The following is a 20,670-nucleotide window of genomic DNA, read 5'->3' as shown; positions in this document are numbered from 1 at the left end:
GCTGTACAAAGCAAGATGGAAGAGCAAGCTAGAGGAGAAAACAAATGACTGCGCTCTTTGGTTCGCGAGTTTGCCCGGGCGCATTCTTATCTTGATTAAGCCGTGAGTCTCAGTAGCAAGTCTACTCCTAACTGATTTGGAAACACTGCAAAAAATGCATGGATGAAAACGTTAGTACACCGTAACTAACATGCCTGGAATGACAGAAAGACACTCATTGTTGTAATGAAAACAACGAAGATTTGCCGGTAACAAAACCACCCAGAGGGGCAAATCGTGGTGCGGTAAAATCATATTCGCTTAATCGAAAATCGGAAGTCATGCAGAGGAGAATATTGCAACAACATGCGGCAACGTGCACACGTGATGCGGATACATGAAAACGAGTTTTCTTCTACGTTTATCTTCAGTAAAGTGGAAAATCTCTCTTGCATAACATGGAAAAAGGTTGGAGCACAAGACATGCAATTTCAGTCATGACTTCCTCTCGAGAACGACAGTACACATGAAAACTTCTTAATGTTTGAGACTTCATCTCGTCTCTATGTTGGAAAACAGACAACACTTTGCAAACGAATAAACAGCGCACGCGAAAGCGAGAACTCAATTTCCATTCTGAATCAATCCTCAGTAAGTTTTACGTGTCACTAATTGTATCGTTACTACGTTGCTTTGGCAATCTTAGAATATAGTTTAATTAATATTTCGATTGACAAGACATCGCCAAAATATCTTTCGATACCTAGAGACGAATGTCCCTCGCAGGGAGAGGGCTATAGCTTGTCTACCTCGTGATGACGAAACGACGGTAAGATGTGAATTTATCCATCGAAACTAATCGCAAATCTATGTGCTGCTAGTGTTGCAATATGTAGATAGGAAAAAGTTCGTAAACTGAACACACGAAATCGAGCACACGAATGCGCATTTCCTGGTGTACGATGCTTTCTCCTTCATAAGTAATAAACCCATGTACAGTTTATTGCTTGAGATGAAATGAATATGCTGACGGGTAGCTACTTATTACATAACGTACAATTCGCGATTAAAATTATCCGATATGCCATCTGGTGAGGTTTTCAGGAATCACTCCACGTAGGACACCTCGCTGCACTTCGCCGTGTTGAAGCCGTTCAAAGCACGGGGAACATGCGAAGAAGTAGCGTGTACTGTTCAGTTTTTTTGCTCTAAATCGTTTTGTGGTTCAGGACAAGTGAAAAGCTTACATGTGTTTTCCACCCCGTGGAATCAACAAAATGAAATGTTTAAATAAATCAGGGAAAACAGAATTGATTGACAAGATTGGCGTAACTGCAATGCGGCAAGGAAATTACGAAGAACACACCAGTCTGTTCGCTCTATTTTCCGAAAGATGATTTTATTACCATGAAAGCAAGTTTTAAATTGTTCTTTATGAATATAACATTTTTGCTTCACCTTCGTTATAGTTCCTGGAATTCACATCTCATTCGCAATATTTAAATATAACGCGTAATATAAGCGTTTCTTCCATAACAGCAATAACAACACGCTGCTTTTATATTATTACTACTACTGAATGTAAACAAAGATCTATCCTACGTAGAGCGGCCATATTGGAAGCGACACTAGCGCTCAGGTGGTAATTTTAATCGCGAATAGAAAATATTGTCCCATGTTTTAAACGAGCCATAAGATTTTTTTCTGTTTCAGTATGTTACATTGTAAACACAAAATGTAATACAAATAACACAATGTAATTTGATGAAGTTTAGTGAATCACTATGAGTTTTTTGAGCCGCGGTGTATGACTTTGTAACTTCAAGTTCCCGTCCAACCATTTCAGGGCGCTTGTGGCTACCGCATCCCCTTTTCCACAGGCTATGGTAAACATTCTTACCTACAGATTGTTCTTGTCCTGGTGTTTAATATCTACATATTGCAACACTGTCGTTCCGTCCTTCACGTGGCTTCACATTCAAGCGATGCATTCACTTTACTGCTAACACGCCATTGCACACAGAAACGTGAAACGAAACCTTGGTTACGGGCCGGGACGGGTCTCTCGGGACTTTTCCCTTGAGTGACCGGTTCACCAGTCTTCGCCATCGAAGATTCCGGGTTCGGTCCTCGACCTTTGAGGGTCTCTATCAACTTTTATACTCGCGGTCGCGAGTAACCTAAAAGGGAAGAGAAGTGAAGTAAACGGAGAAAAATACAATACAGAGACAAGTGTGGAGACGGAACTGAGAACAAGGAAAGGAAAGTTCGTCCCGAGACGAGAATGAGACTATTTACAGGGTGACAATTAATGAACTATATGAAATAAAACGGAAATTAGTGACAAACCACGTAGTACACAAACTGTATTGCACTTGTAAACGACACTACAGACATTCGGATTTAGGTTATGACATGTTCGATATGTCTGCCATCTCTGGCGATGATGTGCGGCAGACGAACAGCAAAATTCTGCATGAACCGCTGAAGTGTCGAAACATCGATGACCTCCTGAATGGCAGTTTTCAGCTCGGCAATGGTTTTGGGGTTATTTCTGTACACCTTGTCCTTAACATAGCCCCCTTCCAGTGGCCTCTGAGTACCCCAGAGCCAGAATGCGGTCCCCAAAATACTCCTCCAGGACATTTTCACTTGCAAATGGCCGGCATCAACACGTTGCGTGCGCATACGCATACGAATTCCCATCATGCCCTGTGGCCAGCCACGCAGTTTGGACGTCATCACGCGAACCGTTCAGAAATTATGACGGTTTTATTTCATATAGTTCATTAATTGTCACCCTGTATGACGTGTCAGCTGGTAGCATGCCTGCGAACACTCCCTTAACCACGAAAAACCGCGATATTTTTCAGGAATAGTACAAATCAGATCTACGTGGAAATACTCTCACAGGACTTCTTATGTGAAAAGCATATCCTGTTTCTTGGATGGTGGGCGATTCGTTTTCCCATCCTCGAAGACATAAGTACCCTGCCTCTCTAACAGTGTACTGAAATAAAGGCTTAATTTCAGAATCACAAATCATTTTCAAGTATCCTGTTTTCCTGTTAGATTAAAGGTTTGATTGAAATGGGGGATTATTTATTATTTTTCTTGTTCACTTGGTTCGCCGGCACATAGTGGTTCTAATCAGACATTAAACTGTAGGTCCAATCTCAATTAGCCTATCTGTGCATTGAAAGTGAACTTAGAACTTTGAAACTCTTGTCCACTTGAATTTTCCTTTTCGGAGTACCGTATTTTTTTGCGTTGCGTCTACCCTCCCGAGCATCGTAAGAAGCAGCCGACAGCCTGAGGCCAACAGCTCCCACGAGCACTATTGCCGAAACAAGTGCGTGTTGCCATTTCCACTAGAAATACCATGAAAGATGACGGGGAAGGTGTTCACAAGTTATTAAGCGGTGAGAAAAAAGTATGTTCATTATATACAAAAAACGTGAAAAGGGAAATACAGAGTTAGCATTTACCCTTGCTAGTGTTTCCTTTCTTTTGACGCAAAGGTAGGGTAACACATTTCTTACCTTGAGTAACGTATGATATGAAGGAAGGACGTACGTAGAATGAATATAAGTATGTGGTCTCCGTCCACTGTAAGCAGGAAGTCACATGACTTGTGAGATATCCTATTGGTTGATTTCGATGGCAGCTGTTGCGCATAAGCGGAAAGGAATGTCACTAAACTAACACACACACACAAACACACTATATATATATATATATATATATATATATATATATATATATATATATATTAGGGTGGTCCAAACTATTATAGCAAAAACTGAAGTAGCTCAAAACACTTCTCCAAATGCCTTATTTTTGTCCTCTAGTCCTGAAGAATTTATGTGTAAAATTTTAATTTGATTAATGCATATTTGGAGGTCGTCCCATTGAACACACTTTTCTGTCTTTTCAAGATCAATTTCAAAATTATTGGGGAAAAAAATGGAAGTTATTTAAAACATTTTTGCACAAAGGTTATTTTTTTTTTTTACTTTTAGGTCAACGTCTACTAGGCGAATGGTGGATCCCCCAGATCATGTCACAATCCACATAAGGTATTCGATTGATTGAATTGATTGACTTAATTGGTGTTTTAAGTCCACTTTATGCACAGTAAGGCTAATCGGGACTGGACCTACAGTTAAGAGGGATCCGAACCACTATGTGCCTCCACCGGGTATCGAACCCGGGACCCCTTGATTACAAGGCGACGACGCTACCACTGCGCCATCGGGAAGGCCCTATAAGGTATTCGATTACGACAGCGTGTCTACTATACTATCCTATTACTGAAAGTAACTTTTTTTTTAGTTTTACAGAACACTTTACTTGATCTAAATTCTCTTAAATTCTTTCTTTCTTGTTGAGTTGGTGTTTTTTAAGTCCACTTTTTGCACAGTAAGGCTAATCGGGACTGGACCTACAGTTTCAAGTGGGATCCGAACCACTTGTGCCTCCACCAGGTATCGAACCCGGGACCCCTTGATTACAAGGCGACGACGCTACCACTGCGCCATCGGGGAGGCCTTATTTCTTTCTTCATCTATGATGCACCTAGTAGCAAAAGTGACTTGGAACGGTGCTACACATTAAAGATCTGTTGCCGATAGTGGTTGTGTGATCAGCACCACTTCTCATTTCCACGAGTAGTTTCTCCCTGTAAAATCAACTTCAAGGTCGCACACATAGACAACAATGCATTTACGAAGATAGTTCGCCATCATTGCTTAGTGTCACAGTATGCTTTTCCACTTATTCTGTGGGATATTCATTTCTACGTTTCCCGTAAGAATTTTCGCAAAATTAAAGATTACTTTTGGTCCACTTATGCTATCGTTTCTCAACCGCCGGGCCGCGGGCCGGTATTGGACCCTGGTATGAATTATACTGGGTTGCGAGAAAGACGTCTTCTTCATCCATCATCATTAAGAGCAAATTAATAATAGTCATTGATTTCCCAATTAGTATTGATTACAATTTTTCGGTGATAAAAATGCAGCATGCCAACGAAAATCACCACTTGTCAAACATTTCTATATATATATATATATATTTCACGGAGGAAATTAGTTGATTTCATTAGATCCACTGCTTGACAACCAATTTAAACCTAATTTTATGTAAAGTAAAGTTCTCCCCTGTGCTTTGCTTTGCGTATAGGGTGTGTGGAGTAAGGGCCCCACACTTTCTTGATCACGGCCGAAGGTGGGGGTGATGTGATCAGCACAACGTCCCTGGCCGCCTTTACCCCCCGGAGTTTCCTCCAGGTACCCACTAGATGCCATTCACTTAGTATTTCTAAAAGCTAAAGGCATGCCATGCCACGAGCGAGTGAATATCTCTCCTGCTGCATTGGCACGCATGCTCACGAAAAAAATATATACGTGAGAAGATGTACAACAAAGTACCAAATGTGAAATTTCCACGCACGCCTCTGCACTGGTGGTAAGGCAAGTAATGTTAACTTCATTCATTGTACGCGATTTAAGATTGCGCTGTGCTTGTACATTCTCCATTAAGCCATATCCGTAGATTGTGCGGAGGCGACAGAACGTGCAGTAAGCTCTTGAAAAAAGAAACAGCACAGAATTTTTGTCCTCCGCAATCTGGCTAATTAGGAAAGAACAGCGGGGGAAAAGGGGGGGCGAACCTGTAATTAGGCTCAATAAAAGGTATGCCGAGGGAATCTTTAACATGGTTGTCATTAGACGTGGAGGACTTGGGCTAGCGGAAAACGGCAATAAACTCAGGCAGCAAGGAGACGTCTGGGCTGGGGAGCGGATGGGGGCGGGCACGGAGCAACACGTATGGACGATTACTTCTCAGGCGATCTCCGAGAATGAGAGTCAGGGACAAATAAACACACACACGTCACAGCAGAACAAAGACTCAAAACGTAATGGCAAGAGGGAGGGGAGGATGTCGTGAGAGTCAAACCTTCGGGATATCTCTCAAATTACGGTTTTCTTTCCCCCTCCCCTCTCTCTTGTCCGTGCAAAGCGGCACGTTAAACACCTTGAAGACAGACAGAAGAAGAAGATATTGCTTCGTTTTCCAGAAAATTGCCTCGTGGAGTCTGCTGTACGCTGATTGCTTCGGTTGACATTCCTTTGTTTTGGCTCTTGCGTCGTTGTGTGCCTTGTTAAAAAGTTTTTGTGCACGGTCTGCTGGACTGTGGTGGGTGGGCTGCGGTTTGAGCACTGATCAGGGTACTCTGGTGTTTTTTTTAATTGAAGGAACGGCTGGGAAGAGGAATCAGCGAGCACTGCCAACTTTGTTGGAAATCCACTTTATGGAACAAGAGTTTAAAGAGGGAATGGTGGGCACTGAAAGGTGCCAGCCATCAATGAGAATCATACCTGATAATAGCCCTTCATTACAAGATGACAGGACTATGTTGTTGGGAACACCCTGTCTCAGTTATCTCTGGACCAGGCCAACCAAAACAAGTCTCTGTGCAAGTAGTAACGCGAGACGGCTCCACCAATGAACACGTGAGGGAATGGGATTGCGTGGAGGGTGAAAAGCTTCTGCAGTTACCAGCCTTCGCAGCAACGTGTACTGCTTCGCTCTGCCCACTCGATTTCTCCCCTTCACTACCGCTATGCGCGGCGTTGCTACAGAGATAGCCGGGACAGAGTATAGTAAAATTACACTCGTACTATACGCTGTCCCCGGAATATCTGGAACTAGCGAACGAAAACAAGTCTCTGTGCAAGTAGTGACTTGAGAAGGCTCAACCAATGAGAGATTACGTGAAGGGGGAAAGCGACTGCAGCTCCAGCTCCACTCGCTTTCTTCCCGTCTCTGCCGATATGTGTCACCTTGCTCCAGAGATTCCCGGGAAAGAGTATAGTAGACTGAATACGTGGAATCAACTGCCTGTAGCCTGGAGAAAGAAGATAAATTTGGCCAAATTAAAACAACAAATTAAGATGCTAATCTATGAATACTGACACCGTGCCTCCTTTGCCTCATTGCCTTCTTCATAAATACTTACTTAATTTTTTTCTTGCGTTTTTCAATTATACAGGGTGGGGAAAATAATGTTACCACTTATATGGTGTTCCTGTTTCCACGCATATGGTGTTTTCCTGTTTCTTTTCAGATAAAATATGACCACACGATTAGGTATAGAGGAACGAAGAAAGATCGCAGCATGGAAGAAAGTGTATCAATCACCCACAGTAGTGAGAAAAAAGTTTAGAATGTGGTGTAACAAAAAAAAAAAAGTAGATTAACCATTCGGCGAGTGAATGAAAAATTTGAACAAACTGGTTCGGTGGCAAATAATTACAAAGAGAACAGTGGACGACCCAGAAGTGTGAGAAGTGAGCACAACGTCGCAAAGGTGTAAGAAGCCATGTTGAATAGCCCTTAAAAGTAACTTTCTCGGTTAAAATGTGAAACAGGAATTTCTCAACGATCTCTTCGACGAATCAGGCACCATGATTTGGGATTAAAACCATATCACATTCAAATTGTGTAAGCACTTAATGACGCCGATAAATTCGCTCGTGTAAAAATGGCAGAACTGTTACGTGTCAACAACCTTCCATTAGCCATTCTTGCACGTGGCTTCTTTCTTTGCACACTATCACGCGGATGTTCGTGGTTACCTAGACAGGACATTCGGTCAACGATGGATTGGTCGGCGTGGTCCACTACCATGGGCCGCAAGATCGCCAGACCTCAGCCCGTGCGATTTCTGGTTATGGGGGATGGTAAAGGTGCGTGTTTACGCAACAATACCGCGGGACATACAATAACTTAAACAAAGAATTTCGACAGTGATACGCTCTATACCGCAAGACATGTGTTCAAGGATCATGGACTCAATTGTTGAGACACTGCTCAAATTTATTCACATTTCTGGTTCACAGGTTGAAGGGGTATATTAAATGTATATGTTTCCCTTTCGGTGGTAACATTTCTTTGCCCCACCCTGTATAGGTACACTTGTAATTTTCTATGTTTTGTACATTTATAAACATTTAGCAGAATTGTATTGCTTAACAAATTAATTCATGTAGGGCAAAAAGTTGTTTTTATAGTAAGATAATCTGTGTGAAATAAACTGTAAGCTTAAGTGTAACCCTACTTCAAATAATAAATAATAATAATAATACGGAACTACAGTTAAACATGAACCGATCCAACGACACAAGGGAAGAACGATAGATACAGAGGCAGAAGAACGAGGAAAGATTAATAGAAGACAGAGAGAGACAGATAAAAGAAGAAGATATGACAGGAAGAGAGAAACACGGAAGGGAAAAAGAAATCATTAGAGAAACAGTGTAAGAAAGAGAAAGCGAGTAAAGAAAGAAAACAGAGAAACAAGAGTAAGAAAGAGACAGACAAAAATTATCACCAAAAGAGGAAAGATAGAAACAAAGGAACAAACAGAGTAAGAAAAAGGAACATAGACAGGAGCTTACATGAAAATATTTCGTCCAGTCATTAATCCAAATTCCATGAAATTAAATTTCATAGTAATACCTCATGTACAGTCCCTGAAACTTCTTGGATATAACGATTCCATTGAAAGTAAATGGAGTCATTACAACCCAGAAGTGTCCGTGACTGTACCGAAGACACCATCGAATTACTTCACAGAGTAGAGTGAATGTCCTGGAAGCACTCCCTTACCGACATTTGTTTAACATCAGTTGATTCAATCGCCCAATTAAATACGAGACAAATGACAAAGTAATTCATGACAATTAAGGACAGTCAGATGTCTACCTTGAAAACACACCTCAGAAACTAGCCTTCCCGATGGCGCAGTGGTAGCGTCGTCCCTGGTTCGATACCCGATGAAGGCACGTAGTGGTTCGGATCCCACTTTAAACTGTAGATCCAGTCCCGATTAGCCTTTCTGCGCATAAAGTGGACTTAAAATAACAATTCAATCAATCAACATACCTTTAGGCTCGCAAGGATTCACCTAGTCGTATCTTATTTCTTATTTTGTGTAGCTTTTCTGCCACTTTTGATTAATCACGATGATAAACATTAGATGAAATTTCTCACTCTAGGACTTGAACCATAGACCTTCGGTTACGAAATCGTGAGTTGAATACCAACGTGATTAGTCATCGAGGCGACTGCAACCATTTTCACCTATCTTTGTTGTTCACAAAAACGTTAATCATAATCATCTTATTGTACGGTCCCGTCTTTGATACCCGGTTGAGGCGCATGAAGCCGTGGTCTGGATCGCATTTCAAACTGTAGGTGCAGTCTCCATGACCCTATCTGAGCATGAAGTAGACTTAAAATTTTGACAAACAAACGATATTCTTGTACTATTCTTGTTTCTTTATTGTGAAGATGTCAAGTAGTCTTTTAATAATACCCTATTAATGTGGTTGTTGAAAGATTCGAGCCTTGCAACTAGTTACAACAGTCAAAGAGCTATCTTAACCACTCCAAGGGGGTAGATTACTTTTTAAAAGCCACAGGGGCATACGCGTGTATGAAATGACTATACATCAAACAGCTTAACATCACCCGTGAAATGAGGACGTGCATTGTCACGTAGCAGAACGTTGCCGTTACTCAGTACACTCCTGAAGTTAGTACTGAGATGACGCAGCGTTCGCCATTGGTTGTTTTACACCGCCATATAATCTCCACAAAAAGATCGGTTGGCTGGAACACTCGGTACAAAAACGGCTGACCACAATAACTCTGGCTTCCAAAGTTTAACAACAAATCCTGGGAGGAAAAAAAAAGCTCGGACAGAACGGCTTTTGCAATTATTGAGATTGTTTGACGGCTTCCATTGTTTTGGCACACTTTCCCGGTTTCTAATTGCCTGCGGCTATTCTAAGGTTTCCCAAAATTGTGTTTCGTGCTTAATTAAATTTTGTTTGTTTGCAAAATCAGAATTTAATGAGGAAGGAGGCTTTTCACACTCACCTACATAATACAGGAAGCCACAGAGTGATTTCTCCCAGAGAAGCGAATGCGCAAATCTGAAACAAAAATAACATTATGTTATACAAACGGTATACAGACTTTGGCACTTATATACACGTACATTAATATAATATATAAAAAAAGAAACAACATCTTTACATAACCATAGGATGGAGGTATGGTTTAGAAAAGTGAAAGTTAAACTCGGACTATAATCTTAGGAAGTGTTAGTCATAGTGCAAGGCACAATATAGCCTTTATCTAGTTTCAAAATGCAGGCACTATTTGACTTGATTTTTAACATTAAAATGAGTACATTTAGCACTGAGGCGATTTGCCTCTTACGTTTAACGTAGCCTTTGCAACAATAATACTTATTGAGCCAGCAAATTACAAGAACAAGAAAAGTGTCGACTTGGTGAATGAACTCCTTATCATGGAAAATGCAAATCTAGAATTATCACTACTTGGTTGAAAGAAGAGGCCGTATAGTGGCGCCCGGCAAAAACATTCAGAATACACAGACAAACACAGGCAGAGCATTACGACAATAGCCATCTTCACTTCGGATTTCTTTCATTCACTTTAATATTGAATGCACTTTTTCTGTTTCTTCGTAGTAACGTAAAATGATAAAGTCCTCTTATAATTAAAAGTCAAAATAACGAACGTATTTAAATTATCGCCTGTTATGAAAACTGCTAAATTAATATGATGGGATCAGGATACGCTTCAAGCTAGTGTGAAGCTGAGGAACCCACAGAAAGTGTCATTGATGATGTCATCCAAAGATATGCTGTAGAAAGCCTAGATGCCTTAGTTTACTGTAAATGTAAATTACTGCATGCCATAATATTATTTTATTGATTCTCATAATAGCATTTTTTAAATGTACGTTAATTATACCTAATTATACTTAATTAAATTTAATTAAATATCAGAAGTAAGGGGAAATTTTAAAATATCAGTACAATTTTATTAGTATTAAAATTTGACGCCTATAACATTCCCCTTGAAGTTTAATATTTCCATTGAAGAAATTGGTTGGATAGGATTATATTGTCTCTGGGTCCATGTTCCAGAGTGTCCTAGTCAAAAACAATGGCGTTTCCAGGGTGCTTTACGAGGATGAGAAGTTGTCATTAGTTCCGAAAAGATCACCAGAAAGAGAATCCAACTCATTGAAATTTCCTGACTGGAGTCAGTCTTTCTGTTGAACTAGAGCTGCCTGAAAAAAAGAAATCTGAGAGTCAAAATGTAGACGTTATGTTTTAAAGTGTAACACATACGGTACACTGCGTGGTACGATGTAATGTTTACTGATCAAAATAGGACAGAGGGCAGAGTGTGAAAGGGAGAAGAGATAAATATACAGATGAAAGAGAGAGAGAGAGAGAGAGAGAGAGAGAGGCAGAGAATGGAAGATAACTAAGAAGTGGGAGAGAGCGAAAGTAAAGAAGAAAACAGAAAGAAGAAAGTGATTAAAGAAAAGTCAACACAAGGGGGGGTAAGCAAGAAGAAATACGATTCTGAGATAAAGGTGAAAATCCAGCCCCCCCCCCACCTTATCCCGGGGGAGTAAGTAACCCTTCTCCCCTTTGACCTTCCCGGTGAACTGCCATGTCACGTGCCAGACTGGAAACTATCCATCCTTCATCTGACTGGCCAATCATATGTTGCCCTTATTCGCTACCAGTTTATTTACTGATTCGTTGAAACATGCAATAAAAACCTTATCATGCAAATACATCGGAGGGCCTCCCCTATGGCGTTATTGTAACATCAGCGCCTTATAATCAAGGGGTTCCGGATTCGATACCCGGTGGAGGCCCATAGTAATTCGTAGCCCACTTTAAACTGTAGGTTCAGTATCTATTAGCCTACCTTAAGAAAACCCACACAAACAAGGAAATACAGTAAAACCTCGTTCATCCGGACTAATGGGGGGGGATAAGTTGACCGGTTTAACGAAAGTCCACATTAACTTAAATAACCTAAAAGAACAGTAGAAAGTGCATTAAAACTCCGTTTGTAGCAACAAAACACGTTTATTATGGTGTATTTAAAGGGCATAGGCCTAAATACACTATACAGTCTGCGGGAAACAGAATTTCATCAGTGGTTGACTGCCATTTCTTTGCGAAGTTCTCTTCTTGACTTCTAGCCACATTTAAAACCTTGCATTCTGCTTTTTTTTTTTTTGCCTGTCCTGATTAAGCGAAGTCCGGCTTATTGGGGTTCGGTTTAAAGAGGTTTTACTGTAAATTGATGTCAGTTTGATACCTATTCCAACGAAGAGTAGCGTAATAGGTAGAAAAATTAGTTCCTGTAACATAGGACATTCTCACATAGCTCCTCCTTACGAAAGTATCCATCGGAATCAAAGGTTTACGAATACATTTTTGCTGTACATATGACAAATATAAGAATATAGGAAAACATCGTGCTTGATGAAATCCCAATGAAAAACGATAGCTGGTATATAATTGACATGTTGCACCATAAAAGATCGAACAGTTAATGAACAACCAGTCGCCTGGAAGACCGCCTAAATACACGAATTCAGCTTTTCTATAAACACGAACATCGAAAACAGCAACACCAAGCATTTTTCAATTCTTTCCAGTACGTTAACCTCGCCTGTGTCTGATACAACGATATGTAAGATAGCTTCGTTGTTGGGGCACAATGCTTTCCTGCGATAAACGAGCCCTCTCACTCCACCTAGCGTTAATATTGACAATGAAAGGGACGCGAATAATGTGTTTCTGTCACATTTACGTCAGGCGATCGCGCGATACCAGGCAATAAAGGCCATGCAGCATCACGCACTGCAACACCTGTTCATTGTACTGGAATCATTCGCAACAAAAGCTTTAACAAACACACACGCACTCACGAACAGCTCGAGTTGGTCACACTTTAAAATGCACGCAGGCACGTGCTGTTGTGTGATATTTTGCAGAAAATGCAGAGTTGTTTTCGAAACGATGGATTTTAGATTTAATCCCTCTAGCGACGGTTGTCAAAACTTCTTGTTTCTGCAATGAAACAGTGTGTTTTATTCCACGCCTACAGCGGCTCAAATGATGAGTACTCAGTGTTTAAAGTACGTGGTCCGAGTTCTATTATTAGTTACGTTTGCTCAGTGATGGGACGTCTGTGTTATAAGATGCTGGTTATATAGGACGTTATATCTGACGTTTAATGGACAAAAATTGGTACAGTAAAACCTCGTTAATACGGACTAATGGGTGGATAAGTTAACGAAAGTCCGGATTAACTGAAATAACCTAACAGAACAGTAGAAAGTGCATTAAGACTCCGTTTATAGCAACACAACACGTTTATTATGGTGTATTTAAAGGACACAGGCCTAAATACACTATACAGTACAGTACAATGTCTGCGGGAAACAGAATTTCATCAGTGGTTGACTTTCTTTTCTTTGGGAAGTTCTTGACTTTTAGCCACATTTAAAACCTTGCATTAACGAGGTTTTACTGTAGTTTTAATGAGTTCTTTTTCAATATTGGCACACAAGATATGCCTGACAAGTATCGTCTCCTGTCGGTACTCGCCCTACAAGCGAAACAAGTGGTACAGTCAGGGGCAAAAATGATAGTAGGCAAAATAGTCTATCGCCATGTTTATTCGCTTGACTTTATGCAATTAGAGGTTAGAGAATAGATGGAAAATTGACAACGAAACATCCAACATCATTACAATTCCTTCCACTAGAAACTAGAATCATGCACAATGTAACTGAAGAAAAAATAGTCAAACGATATTGAAAATAAAATGAAAATTATCTCAGTATCTTTATTTTTATTTGGTACAAGTTCTGCAAATTGGAATATGACAATTATTATTCTTGCAAGTAAAAAAACAAGTAAAATGCACGGCGGAACAACCCTCAAAGAGCCAGGGGCTGCCAGAGCGACTTTCTTCATTGGGTGAAGTGTCGTCAGCGTTTCGAGTCCCATTGCCGCGGTTTTCTGGCTTTCGAGACCGGAGCCCGCTACTACTTCTCCCCAAGTATATCCCCAATTGCCCTCATGACGCTGGGTCAACGCCGACATTTTGGGGGCTCCCAACTTGAAGCGAGCCCGAGACCGCTCACACCAAAGGTGAGAGCGGTAACCATTTAACTACGCAGGAGCTCTATTCTGCCTAGTATTATATGCAATTGTGGTTGTTAGATCTGTTCTGAATCCCTGCTAGGATTTCCAGTATCGTATGCAGAATTTTATTCTAAAGGGTATGATTGATTGATTTGTTTAATTGTACTTCGCTTTTCTGACACTTTTCGCTAATCACAAAGATGAGAATTAATGGTGAAGAGATGAAGTGACAAACACTAACATACAAGCAAGCCCCACAGTACTCTGCGAGTCCAGACACCAGAGCGTCGTTAGTGTGCAAAAAGCAGTCCACTGTGTACTACGTGGAATAAAGGTCAACATTTTGGTGTCTTCACAAAGGATCACCGCTTACACCGTTGTTTCAAAGGGGACTGAGTGTATCCTATAGGTCCTTTCAGTTCTTACGGCGGGCGCTCTACAAGCTGGCAAGGGAAGTGGGGGCGGGGAAGCGACCAATACAGCACGATAAGAAACGCAGCAGCCAGTAGAATGAGGTACACGTAGTATTTCCTCCCCTCGACGTCGAAACTCTCGGCGCCACTGCAGTTTGGTTGGCCTATTGCGCATTCCCCGCTCCCCACTTACCTTGCCAGCTTATAGAGCGCCCGCCGTAAGAACTGAAATGACCTATCAAAAGAAACGATTGTGTGTGAGAGAGAAAGAGAGATGGAGGGGGACGAGAGAGAAAGAGAGGGGAAATATTTCTTCTAATTGGAAGTGGAAAAGGAAAATGTAGGAATGTATGGATTTACTCAGAATATAGTTTACCGGTACGAATAAACATGACTCTGTGTGGGGTGCTTGAAAAAGGATTAAAGAAAACTAACATGAAAAATACAAGCCGCGAAAAATCAGATGCATGAGCACATTGATGACTGACGACTCTACAAACAGGCCAAGGTTGACCTCCCAACTGCACAGGTATTCTGGAAAGCATAAAGCTTTCTTCACCATCTTTTTTAACGAAACATTTACGGATAACAACGGATATTTCCCCCTCAGTAGGGCAAAACAACATGTGCACATCGAATCTATATTCCCTTTATGCATCAAGTGCGTATGCACGACGTATCTATCTGGACAGTAAATATTTATGCGTCATGCAATAAACCAACACATGGAGTCGATTCAGCTGCAAATACTTTACGTGTGACGTGAGATGTAAATTGCATCCATGTTCTGCTGGCTGCGGAGCTACGCAACATCTGAGGAGCAGATCCCTAACAACGATTCCTTTGTTCCGAATCCATGGCAGCTCTTTCTGAATGCCACGCAATCAAGTCTTCCACGCAGAAGGACCAAAGCGCTCTACAAGATTGTCTTTTTTGCTCCATTTCGTACGCTCGTGGCAGTCTACGGGCAGAAATATCTCGCTAAGGGCTTGGGAACCACCTAACTGGTTCTCTAAAGAGCCCGTTAGACTTGGGAAATACTTTTTGGGAAACAAAGCTGAAATTAGGTTACATGTTCTATAAAAATATAATCTGTTCGGAATTTCTGATAGTAGCTGATGCAGAGTCTAAATGTCTTAAATATCCAATAAAGGGGAGGTTGGTAAGATTTTGAAGTACAGTAAAACCTCGTTAATTCGGACTAAGGTGGGATACGTTGACCGGTTTAACGAAAGTCCGGATTAACTGAAATAACCTAAAAGAACAGTAGAAAGTGCATTCAAACTCCGTTTATAGCAACAAAACACGTTTATTATGGTGCATTTAAAGGGCATAGGCCTAAATACACTATACAGTACAGTACAAAGTCTGCGGGACACAGAATTTCATCAGTGGTTTACTGCCTTTTCTTTGGGAAGTTCTCTTGTTCACTTCTAGCCACATTTAAAACCTTGCATTCTCTTTTTTTTTTTTTTTTTTTTTTTTTTGCTCTGGCCTTTTGCCTGTCCGGATTAAGCGAACTCCGGCTTATCGGGGTCCGGATTAACGAGATTTTACTGTACAATGTTGTGTGTGTAGGTTGAAAAGGTTTAACAGTGATAAATTGTTCTTTACTACAATATAATACAATTTGGTATTTTTAAGGTACAGTAACCGGCAATATACATGGGACACCTAAATATTGAAATACTCTCTGCCCTGCAAGGCATTATGTGTGTTGCCTAACGCTACGGCGGACAAGTGGATTTTAATAGCAAATTTTCAATGTCAACTTCTACGACCGCCGTACTATTTCAGGTTCTAGCTGTCCCATATTTATTGCCAGTGACTGTACATATTCCAATAAATTGGGTGTAACGTTCTTATTTCTTTCTATTCTTCCCCTCCTGGATTTGGGCGGCCGCAGCCCCGTAAGCCCATCTCTTGGGTACGTCCTTCTTCGTATTTATTGCATTTGCTGTCGTTCTACAATAAAGGTCAAACTAACGGCCTTATTCTGCAAACGATGTCTGAAAACTTAATTTTATACCCTGTAAGGGACCTGGGGTCACAAACTGAAGCCTTTCGATGCATCACGTGATCAAAACGTGACGCTACGAAAACCCGAAACCTAACTTACCCTACTCAAGTAAGCATATAATGACGGAAAGTAACTTTTGCGTACAAACATGTTGGTAGGTTAGGCAAGAGGGAGGGACCCAGACAAAGCATAATATAACGTTTTCAGACATTGCTTGCAGAACTGTCCTGCCGATAACCGAACCAGCAACAATAATAGCCGGGTAATAGTGTTTACTCCCTACGAAACGGTGCCAGCCAAGTGTGGGATCCATAAGCATTACCGTGAAAATTGTTCATCACAATGTTCTTGCACTTTATTTGACGCAATAAGAGCTTCAAGAATTAAATGAAAACTCACAGCAAGCTGTTGACAACTTCTGCACAAGCATATATCAAAATACAACGCTTAAAAACACATAGGATGTGAGAGAATAATTAGTGAAAACAGTCATGGACAATTTGCACGGTAATACCCACTGTACCATAAGGACATAAACACTTATTTGCAAACGCCACGTTTAAATATGAGCTCTTTAGAAAGATGTAAAATTATTGCGTTCTTCGCACAGTCAGTTTGGTAGCGTCATTCTGATTAGTTTGCAATTAACGAAACATAATTTCCATAAAGACTGCGGGCCGAAAAGCGATTTTCGCCGTGTCATGCAACTGTTGTAACGTTAAGAGTATCCAATTGTTGGGGTGTCATTTTTTTCTTGTTCTGGCATAAAGGGATTGTTATTTCTGCACCTGACCCGATCGATGGACGCTTGTTCTTTAGCAGGAACCGCACGCACATGAAGTAATTGAGGGGTTTGTAGTATTACGTGAGTCTCACAGGATGCGTTTACCTTCATTAGGAACTCCTACTCTGATAATGGGATTTAGTCTCGGAGGTTGTGAAATTCTCGGAAATAATTTTCCTAAACTGGCAATTTCATATGTATAGTTAATTTTTCGGTCGTTAGAGGATAATATCATTGTACAATGTAGCGTTACAGTGAGTAATAACAGAGGCAAGAAAGAAATAATGGTCACTTGCTAGATTCGAGATGCAAATTTCTTGTTTCGGTTGCAAATAGCGATGTGTACGTACGCACAAGGAATGCGCGGGAAAGGCGGCAGGTGTACGCGAGATAGCAACGTCTAGGTTAGTGACCAGGGTTTGAAACCAGATCTCCCCGATGGCGTAGTGGTAACGTTCACGCATTGTAATCAAGGGACCCGGTTAAGATATCGTGTGGTGGTACATAGTGATTCAGATCCTGCTTAAAACTGTAGACACCAGTACACTTCGCTTGTTAGAAATCCTATTGGTTGTTGGAATGATAGCTGCGCAGAAGTCCTGCGCGTAGGAACAAAGTGCATGTGATGAAGCCACATCTGGAACGCAACACATATTCATGGGCAAAATAGGACTAGAACTAACACATAGGAAAGGAACTATTTCTCATAAGTCACGTGGTTTTGTTTAGATTAGCTTTGTTCTTGAGATGGCTGGAGAATAGGTAAACTATGAGACCTCTACTTTTGAAATACAAACACTCTTGATATAGACACACTGTATACTCGTCCCGCTTATCTCCGGAGCAAGGCCGCGCATAGCGGCAGAGAAGGGGGGAAATCGAGTTGGCAGGGCGAAGAAGTACACGCTGTTGCAAAGGCTGGTAACTGTAGTCGCTTACCCCGCCCCTCTCCCTTCACGCAATCCCGTTCCTCTCACGTGTTCATTGGTGGAGCCGTCTCGTGTCACTACTTGCGCAGAGACTTGTTTTCCTTCGCCTGCTCCAGACATATCCGAAAGAGTATAGGTAAGAAAGATATTTCTGGCCTCCGTGGTGGAGGAATTAGTGTAAGAAGACTGGATTCATTCCTTCATCAATCATCCTCATCGTCGCAAATAATCCAAGAGGTAAGGAAGTGACGTAAAATCAACGAAATAAAAAGAACAAAAGACTCTGCTAGAGTCTATTAGTGTCCTATGCATGCATTCATGTATATTTGATTTAAACTAAAAACTCTACATTGTCCAATATATATGAATGGCTTATTGCAGAAAGGGACCTGAGTCACATTTTTGAGGTATCGGAGTCACAACTTTTTCATCTCCTCTGTCTCTAGCAGCATACTGCAGGAGGGCGCATTGAGGGTTGCAAAATTAACTATTCATTATGCTAAAAATTTGAGCCAACAACAGCACATTTCTTTCTTACACTCTCAATATTATACGATTTTTCTTGTTTTTCTCAGAATTGTGCAAAAGTGACTCAGGTCCCTTTCTGCAATAAGCCATTCATATATTCTAGCAGGTTTCTTTCGTGTTAAGGTCGGTGCAATGCATTGCGGGAAGAGAATTCGTCACTCCATATAATTCTTCTCCAATTAAAATTCCTTCTTCCGAATGATCGATTTCTTTCAATTCCCATGTTCGTTTGTATCATTTGTCCGTAACGGTACGTTTACCAATGACGTACCTTACCTTTGCCGAGAAACAAAGGGTGCAGTGCAAAAAGTTATGTCGGAATGCAAATAAACCGAAAAGGGAATGCCTGAGGCTTTTCTTGTCTTCTTAAGAAATGACAAAGAACGTGAGCCTCAAGACACACTTACCACTTACTACAGCTGATGAGGAGAGGAAGCGTGACGTCATCGTGTACCGCAGAACCTGCGAACAAATTCCGGGTGCTACATTTATCCGGATGCCTTTCCCGATGAGAAAGGAGGCGCCAATCTAGCGGAAACGATCGAGCGCTCCATCACAGAAAACAACTAAAATTAGAACGCAATTTGCCTTTTGGCACCGTCGCACATACGTGACAACAAATTTCCTGTGTGCATTTGTTTCCATGAGTCTCAAGTCATCTCTGCACGTTGGAGATTCTTAAACCGGAGTGTATTATCTTGATTATTTATGGACTGGGTTCTACATTTCCACCGTAGATGACAGTCAATTCTATCCACACACAGCACCATGATTCACCCACACGAGAAATATTTTTCGAAGGAAATTATCGTTGTTGAGATATTCATGTTTTCAATATAATATATATAGATAGATAGATAGATAGATATATATACAGGGTGATTCTAAAGGTAGGGTACAAACGAAAACCACAGATACCTCCCATATTCAACTTTTACATACGTGTGGGTTCTGGGGGGGGATTCTGAACTAAATTTAGGGGGAACAATATCCAACTCTAAGTCTTAGATTATGGTGAGTACTTTAGTTAGAGGGGAATTGAGCATTAAATTGAGGAGGCATCCAATTCTTGTGTTTTACTATTGTCTTAGACTGTTGCGGAAATTCTGGTGTGGAGACTGAGAATTAACTTAATTTTTGGAGGAGGCAATATCCACTCTTCAACATCAACAGTAAGTCTAAAATTGATTGAGTATTAAATTTAAAGTGGGAGATAGAAAGCTCTTGATAAAGTGTTAAAACTTAGATTGTCAAGGGATTTCTGTAGTGGAGAGAGAGTTCGAGCATTACATTTTGGAGACTGTATTTAGCGATCCACACGTTTTCGACCCCGAACGTGCCAAAGGAGAAGCTGGAAAAGACTAAGAAAGTATTGACATCCTATTAAATTAATATTCTTGAAAGCCTGGCAAGAAATGGATGTAAAAATGTTCTTGCTCGCTTCGCTCACATTAATGTGTTGCTAGGATGCATGTTTGGCGCTTTAGTGATGTGAATGTGAAGTTTGTATACTATAGCTGCATTACAACACAAGCGATATTCTCGATTATGATCAACGATTTTAGGGATGGTCTTGAGTGATGGACTCCCTGTTTAGGGAGGAGGGGCAGATCAAGTATAGTGTTCAGTAAAGCTAAGAAAAAAGTTAGTTTCGAATTAAATACTTTGTGCGGATTACGATATGGTTTGAGGGCGCGAATGATATGATTTGGGGGGGGAGGACGCATGACATGATTTTGTGCGGGACGCATGACATGATTTTGGGGGGGATGCGCAATTGGCCTTAGGGGGGATGGGCACTCTGGTCTGGATAGAAAATAGGCCTTTAGTGCCACAAAACAGCCGCAAATATCCAGAAAACAGTAAAAAGCATTTGAATGCTCTAGAAAAAATAATAAACACATGCAATTTTTCAGATTTTAGAATAGCATTGTGATTTTAG

At 40.9% G+C, this 20,670-nt stretch overlaps 1 protein-coding gene across 3 annotated transcripts in view; it reads right to left on the bottom strand.

Annotated features, from left to right (window-relative positions):
* Positions 1-20,670, bottom strand: part of LOC145978400 (netrin receptor UNC5C-like) — a 546,350-nt gene that overhangs the window by 471,575 nt on the left and 54,105 nt on the right. For all 3 annotated transcript variants that reach the window (XM_083111023.1, XM_083111028.1, XM_083111032.1), the window contains exon 2: positions 9,931-9,986. The gene's annotated coding sequence lies outside the window, so the exon portion shown is untranslated. The remainder of the gene's footprint in view (positions 1-9,930; positions 9,987-20,670) is intronic.

Source organism: Lepisma saccharinum, chromosome 1, assembly GCF_977018435.1.
Source record: "Lepisma saccharinum chromosome 1, izLepSacc3.1, whole genome shotgun sequence".
In the NCBI taxonomy this organism is placed as follows: Eukaryota; Metazoa; Arthropoda; class Insecta; order Zygentoma; family Lepismatidae; genus Lepisma; species Lepisma saccharinum.
This window is presented reverse-complemented; position numbering and strand designations above follow the sequence as displayed.